We start from the raw sequence: 8,125 nt of genomic DNA, 5'->3' as shown, positions 1-8,125 counted from the left end.
AGCGAAATGTACTGGTACCTTCACAAAATGCTTGATGGGATGCCTGGAAATCACTCGTGGACGAGACGTTTCGCAGAAAATGGTCACGGCGGCGTAAGGGGCGCAAGTGCTTGTATGTCTCTGGGTTTCGCTGTAGATCTCTGGAGCCCTTTGAGGTTTATGAAACGCAGATAAAGAAGGAACTGAACCCCCCCCTGACGCCTTATATAGTCAAGAGGAGAGAGAAGAAATCACTCCTGCCTAAAAATACGCGAATGAACGATGGTCGTTCGATCCGCGCCGCACCGTTGGATGAAGGGAACATAACGCCTCCGGAAATTAATGGCCACGCCTCGAAAATTGTGGCACGTCAAAGGTCACGATCTGCACACGCGCCCCAGGTCCTCCTTATCCCTATCCACTCATTAACATCAAAACCCCGCTTTTCTCCTTGGAAGGAGATAAAAACCGGAGTTTTGAGGGGCTATTGTGGGGCCCGGCCCAAAAATAATGGGCCACTCCAAATCCAGGCCCATCCGAGGAGCGTCCTTTCCAAGGAGAGGCCACGCATGAAGCGTTACTCAATCCCAGCAACGCCCAGGAAGCCTGTCCGAAGAGTAACTCCTCCTCGGACATCACGAAGCCCAGACCAAGAGCCATCCCCAGCCAATTCAGTTCACCCTCCAGACATATAAAATGAATAAAATCCAAAATATCCCTCGAAAAGCTACCACCACATTAATTGCGCCCCAACTAACCTCATGGCCGCATTAATGAAGAAAAGACCCCTGAACAGTACCGCCTTGGCCTCTGCAACTCACAAAGGGAGTGGTGAGGGCGGCTGATGGGACAGGCGCTCAAGTGAATGCTTAGATGATCAACAGGTGTAAGGTTGAGATGAAAGAAGGAGAGCTATATAATGTAATGCAGTCCCCCCAAAGAAGGGGACGGAAAAAACTGTATGAAGACCTAAAGAGAAAAGGAATAGAAGGAGACTTGAGAAATCCTCCCCGTGTCTTTTATCTTCTGCAACCGCCTTATCCATGCATTCGACCGAACAGGCTCACTGAAGCCAAGTTCTTTCACCCATTCTCTACGAACATTCATTGTGGGTTGCGTCTTGGGTCAAAGCCTGATCATTAGAATTTGGGCCAAGAAAATCGTGCAACTACACTTTCTATTCTAGTGAAATTTTGTATAAAGTGTCAATGGCTATCAGTTAACCACAATAAATTTCTTGATGTTGGTAGGTTGGCACGCCAAAATGTTATAGGGAAAAAGGCTCAACTCATCTATAAAAGGGCCAACAAAAGAGGGCCTTAACAGTAGAAAGAGCAGATCGAGATGGATCAATAGAATTGTTGGTTGGAATGAAATACTTTGAAGAAACGCGTAAAGGTTTTGAAAATAAGAATGAAATAGACTCAATTTTTTATTCTAAGAATGTTTGCAAAAGAGAAAGTTACAAATAGATTCCCCTTTTATTTCATTTTTTTCTTATTATAAATTTTTGTTTTTTCATATTGTAGATTTCAAAAATTATTTTGTAGTGCAGTTCAAAGGAAAAGAAAATGCACATGGAATGAACATTATTTTATTTTATTTTTTTAATTTGTTATGAGTTATGTTTAACAACTTGTTTATTGTTAGAGATATATATCTCTAACAGTTAGAGATATATATTAGACATATTAGCCCAGTGTAATAGGCCCAAACCCATTCCTGCTTGTACTAGTAGTCTAGGGTTTAGTCGCCTATATATACTCATGTTAGGGTTCATTGTAACACAGGAAGTTATTGTACTACATTCTCATATAATAAAGATGTAGCCCTTAAGGGATTCCTCTGTGGATGTAGGCCGTAAGGCTGAACCACGTAACCCTCGTGTTCTCAGTGTTCCTCCTCTATGCTTCCTCTTCCGCATCTACTCTAGCATACACAACATGGTATAACACATCGCGTTGCTAATATTCTTAACATGGTATCAGAGCCAAACTTCGTTCTTGGCATCAAACAAACATCTCTACATAGCAAAGAAGATTCACACGTGCATACCACCATCTGAAGTCACACATATTTCTCTGCTGGATCTAGCCTCCATGACATCTCGCAGCCACCATGGCTTAGTGCTGTGTCAAAATCCAACAAACTCGAGCAAACCCGTGACATCAATCTTCGATCCGTGCACATCAAGCCTTCGCCTGTCGAAACCGACACCACAGACGTGCTCCTCGGCCTCCCGTGAGGAAAACCCAGAAATCCGGTCTCCCGAAGCCCTTCCACGCGCCACCACGCGCCTCAGTTGTCTTCGGAAAATCATCCACGCGCCGCCTCAGATTCTGACTTCGGATCGTGTTCTTGGTACACGCGCCGCCATGACGGCCTCCTCGTCTACCGATCTACAGAACCTGAAATTCTGGGGCTCAACCGAGCGCACACGCGCCTTCACGCGCCTCCCTATTTTCCGGCTTCTCCTCCACGCGCCGGCTACTCCGTCACGCGCCTTCCACTCGCCGGAAATCTGCTGCTGATGTCATCTGACGTCATCTGGATGACGTCATCACTCCACGTCAGCAGCCACGCAAGCACATCCACGTCAGCCCTAGTCCACGTCAGCGACACGTCATCAGCCACGTCAGCAGTGTCGTCTCGTCAGCACCACGACCCGGACCGACCCGACCCGGACCACCCGGATCTGACCCGTGAGCACTTTGACTGTTGACTTGACTCTGGACTTTGACTTTTGACTTTTTGCGTTGACTTTTGACCAAAAGTTAAAAGTTCCGAAATGGCCTATCTTGCTCAGTTTTTCGCGTAGATTCCGATTTTGGCCTCCGTTTCTTCATTTGAAACTCCGAAATTGGACAATTGGCACATTCTTCATTGTGGTTTCTTCAAAGGCATTCTTCAAGGCATCTCCAAGTGATCTTCTCATGCTTATCCAACCTCAAGTCTTCATCGAGCTTCCGCCTTGAGTTTGAGGGAGGGTGTTAGAGATATATATTAGACATATTAGCCCAGTGTAATAGGCCCAAACCCATTCCTGCTTGTACTAGTAGTCTAGGGTTTAGTCGCCTATATATACTCATGTTAGAGTTCATTGTAACACAGGAAGTTATTGTACTACATTCTCATATAATAAAGATGTAGCCCTTAAGGGATTCCTCCGTGGATGTAGGCCGTAAGGCTGAACCACGTAACCCTCGTGTTCTCAGTGTTCCTCCTCTATGCTTCCTCTTCCGCATCTACTCTAGCATACACAACATGGTATAACACATCGCATTGCTAATATATTTAACATTTATGTCTAAAAATATGTTAAGCTTTGGACAATTTATTATTGAATTAATTAAAATTTAGGAAAATAATTAAATGCAAGTTGATGCTTTTGTTGTTTAATGTTTTGTAAAAGTTTAAATTCTGTGAGTAAATGTTCATCAGTTTTAGTAATATGTGTGTCCATTTTTTTTTTATTGCGCATTGGAGATTAAGATGTGTAGATACTGAATTTTGGCTGCCCTTGGGTTTTGATAGAAATTCAAGTCTTAAATTAACTATTTATTTGGTTCTAATGGTCAAAATTTTTTTTTATAGGATTTACCAAATCAGGGTGAGCTTTGACTAAAACATGATAATTTGATTGACTTAATTTTGTTCCATTATTAAAAATCCAGAAGTCCTTCCAATTTGAGCTTTCATAGGCACAAATCATTCTTGAGATTGAGTAATACCGTGAAAAAAAGAAAATTACCCAGCTAAAGTTTATTCTTTTATTTCTTGAAAAACATTCAACTTTGGTGGACCAAGATGATATAAATAATGCACTTATAGGTTAATACCAATAAGATTCATACTTGTTGAAGCAACCATGTTAGTGTATCGGGTAATGATCTCATTACATAAAATTGTGCTAATAGTAAACTTCAAGTTCCCAATATCGAATAGAGATTTAAAATTAAAATTCAATAAAATAAGAAGGCTCTTTTTACTTTATACTAAAACTAGCACACTTGAGAGAGAGAGAGAGAGAGAGAGAGAGAGGTCATAATACCCAAGGGGCTAAAAATGGTCTCAACATGGCAAAAATGTCATATAATTTTTTAAAGTTGTGATTTCAATTCTTGTATGTTAGCATTAATTCTATGTCAAATTTGATTGTAATTCATTCAATCATTTACTTGTATTTTTGTGGGATTAAATTTAATGGGTATAATGTTCAATTTGGTGAAGAACTGTGAAGAACAAGGTATTACATGACTTGTTTATGACTAGCTCGTGACTGCTGCAACCCACAAAAGGGCACGTGAGAAGAACATGATGGAATTTCAAACGATTCATGTGTCAGGGGGATCTCATGACTTGCTCATGACTTGGCCGACTCACAAAAGCCCATTGACTGCTAGAATTCGATGGTTTCCTTTCTTTCTTTACCCACACTATACAAGCCCAAATTACCCTAGAAATTGTAAGAAGAATTTCAAAGAGAAAACCGTAGAAATCCATTGTAGAGTTAGATATTGCAAATCAACAATCATCTACACATTTCTCTTAGTTTTCTTCACTTTCTTCCCTCTCAATTTCCATATCTAATGAGATGAACTTAGTCCAAACACAATCCACAACCATTCAGAGGGTAGAGAGTTAATTTGGAGCATTTAGGAAGCATGGGGTTCACACCAATCTTTGGTAGGAGCAATTGATGATAATTGCGGGATTCGGGAAGCTAGCAAAAACAAGACACAAAGAAGTCTGTTGGTAGTTGTGGCTTGGAGGACTCAAATACAGTGGATAGATTAGGCTTAGAGGGTCTCTTTTTATTTAAGTACTCCAACTGATTTGCTAGTGGATCATTTCGACTGGTCGAGCCGCAAAGAGGTTTTTCTACAGGGTTCTCTGGTTTTCTTATTCGATAACATCTCACAGTGTTATCTTGTGTTTGCTCCTTTCTTCCCTTACTACTTGTGCTCTTACTTAATTGTCATTATGTTTATCCTTACGCTAGACAGTAGTAACAGTTGATTACGTATTTCTCTCTCTTATTCAACATTGCTTAGAATAGATTAAAAGTAATCTAACCGTGATTTAAAATTTGGGGGTCTAGTATTTATACTAGTGTGCTTTCAAAATTAAATAGAGCACCCCAAATTTTAGGTGGTGAGAGTTCTAAAACTAATAAAAATATTACTGTCAATACAATTCCAAATAAGGTTCTTCTTACCATAAGCATCCAATGATGGAATGTATATATGGTAACTATTAAGCCAAAGATTAAAAATGCACCCACTAATTATATAAATGTTCTTCTTCCACAATGGTCATTCGTCATTTTCCCAAATGTTGCCCAGAAACAGTATTTGTAATTGTTGTATACATGATCATCTTCTATAACCATTTTTGTTTATCAACTAATTCAAATTCTTTGTAGGTGTACAACAATGCAGCTTTAAAACCAAACTTGAAGCATGGCATTGGATGCTCAAGATAGGATTTTTGTCAAAATTTCTTTAATTTGTTATACTGAAAAGATGTTCAGAATTGCAACGGGGGTTTTCAAATACCAAAATTAGAAAATATAAATATGAAGCCAAAAAAAATCAAAAGTATATTTACAAAGCCCCATGAATGAGATAATGGATACTTCTTTTTCACAAATTCTTCCACCTACTTGAAAATGAGTTACTTTCAGCAAAAGATTTGAAAATAAATATTGCTAAGAATCATGTTCCAAAGCTTGCAAATTGATGAAGCCAAAAATGGTTTTCAGTCATTGACCTCATTAGAGCTTATGACGAGGTAAAAGTTCCCTACAAAGATGAGAGGGAAAGATACCAGAGTGGCGTGTTAGCCAATGGTTCTTCGATGATTAAGTCAGGAGAGTTCTTAATATCTCTCAGAGAGTAAGAATGTAATTCCGTACGTTTAGAATTGTGTACCTTGTTTATGGTGTTTGGTGGCTCATTTATAGCCTTGATATAGCCATTGGGAGCCTTATTATCAATGTAACCGTCGTTGGCCTCTTAATGGCTTTTTCGGCTATTTGAGTAATGTCTGCCTAAGCTTAAATGGAGGTTTGACCAGCCCATGATTGGTCTTTTTGACCGTTGGAGCTTGTTGGTTACAAAACTATTGATGGTTGTGCCATTAATGTTGTATGGTTGTCTTCTCAAATGACGACCTTGTGGACTTTATGTTCGTCATCTATATGGACGAGCCTATGGATTGAATCATTGAAGGTTCATCAGCTATATGATGACCTTGTAATTTCAGTACTCATCACACATATATATGCTATTAGTATGAGCATTAAATTATAAACCTGTCGTGTATTAATTAATTAATCTTTTAATTGGTATATACTGAGATTTCGCCCACCAATAAAGTAAACCTCAAACCTGTAGGAGTCTTTTTTTTTTTTTTTTGAGAAAGACTTGTAGGAGTCTTAACACTTGATAAAAAGAGATTATATTCTATAAGGATATGGTGTAAACCCCAAATTTTACCCCTCTAATCCCAACATGCCACATCATTATATTACATATTAAAAAATAGGTACAACCACACTTAATCAATTCTAATACTCATTTGAAAATCCAATTTAATTGTGAGTTAATTGAAATGTTATTATGTGTAGTAAAATTTACACCTCATCCTTACTGAATTTGGACTCATAAAAAAACAATGCAACTCCTTGAAAGGCCAATGAAATTTGTAAGTTTATATAGATGAAATAAAATACAAATTGAATGTTGAAGTCGTTAAATACAAGGATTTTTAACAATGTGATGGTTATAAACTACATTTTAGTATCATTAATAAAAAAAAACTTAAGGGTAAAAAAGGAAAAAGTAATTTTTTAATTGACTTGTATTCTTACCAATAAGTGCACCAAATATCACAAAAAAATCCAACATGTAGATTGAAAATACGACAAGAAAGTAATAGGAAATCATCCAATAGGGCACATCGCCAACCCCATGCATTTTCATCATAATTCTCGGTATCTGCTATTTCTCTTAAACCACTAATTTCAAAGAAACCGACATTATTAGTAATAAAAATGATAAAAAAATATTCATCACTACAGTGTGTTAAGGTAAAAATCCATAGCCAAACACACACACACACACACACACACACACAAAAAAAAAAAAAAAAAAAAAAAAAAAAAAAAAAAAAAAAAAACTCAATATTAGATTTAATCATTGACCCCACCTTTCAAGAAACATAGAACATTGTAACAAGGTCCTCCAACAAAAGGTTAATACAAGTTGTTAAAACATTCAAATCACAAAATTAAGTGAATATTAGTTAACAATTCCTTTGCAAATAAGTATTGAGGTCAAAATCGGTTTATGATTATGTAACTTTGTAGCTACTAAGAAAGCATTAAACTTAACAGGCTAAATTAATTTTATGCCTATGCTATATTATAACTAGGGTTCTTTCCATATATAATAATAATAATAATAATAATAATAATAATTGAATGTTCAAATAGTGTGTAAAACACCTTGAACGTTTAGACTCCCAAATTACAAATTATCAATTCAAGCTTATTATCAAACAATGTATGTGCGGAATATGAACATAAGCTAAAACAGAATTGAGAAAAAAAAAAATCTAAACCAAATAAAATCACAACCACAACAGAAATTAAATGGTAAAGATTAAGAGAAGAGAGATGCAAACACAAAGACAATACAATGATGTGTTATTGAAGAGGAAACCGAAGTCCTCGGCGTAAAACCTCTTCGCCGCCCTCCAAGTAGTCAATAATCCACTAAAGAATGAAGTTGGGATACATGAACAGTAGAAGACCCTCCAAGCCTAATCTACCCAGTGTACCTAAGCCCTCTAAGCTTCTTGCTCCAACGAGGTTACGCCAAACCTTTGTCTTCTTTAACTTATCGGATTCCGCTATAGCCCATAGCATCAACCAATATCAATTGGTCCCTTCCTAATTGTTTTCCAAGCACCAAATAGCTTTCTCACAGATATGGGTATGGTGAGAAAAGGTTTTGGCTAATGTACCTCTCAAAGATGTAACAATGGAGAGGGTGAGAGTTGAGGAATTTGAAGAGTCACTATGTAAAGATTGTGGATGAGTCAATCTTGTTTTTCTCTAGGGTTTCTCTCTCCAAATTCT

The sequence above is a fragment of the Quercus lobata genome, chromosome 3 (genome assembly GCF_001633185.2).
Source record: "Quercus lobata isolate SW786 chromosome 3, ValleyOak3.0 Primary Assembly, whole genome shotgun sequence".
NCBI classification, from domain to species: Eukaryota; Viridiplantae; Streptophyta; class Magnoliopsida; order Fagales; family Fagaceae; genus Quercus; species Quercus lobata.
The sequence above is the reverse complement of the archived record's forward strand: the minus strand, read 5'-3'. Positions refer to the sequence as shown.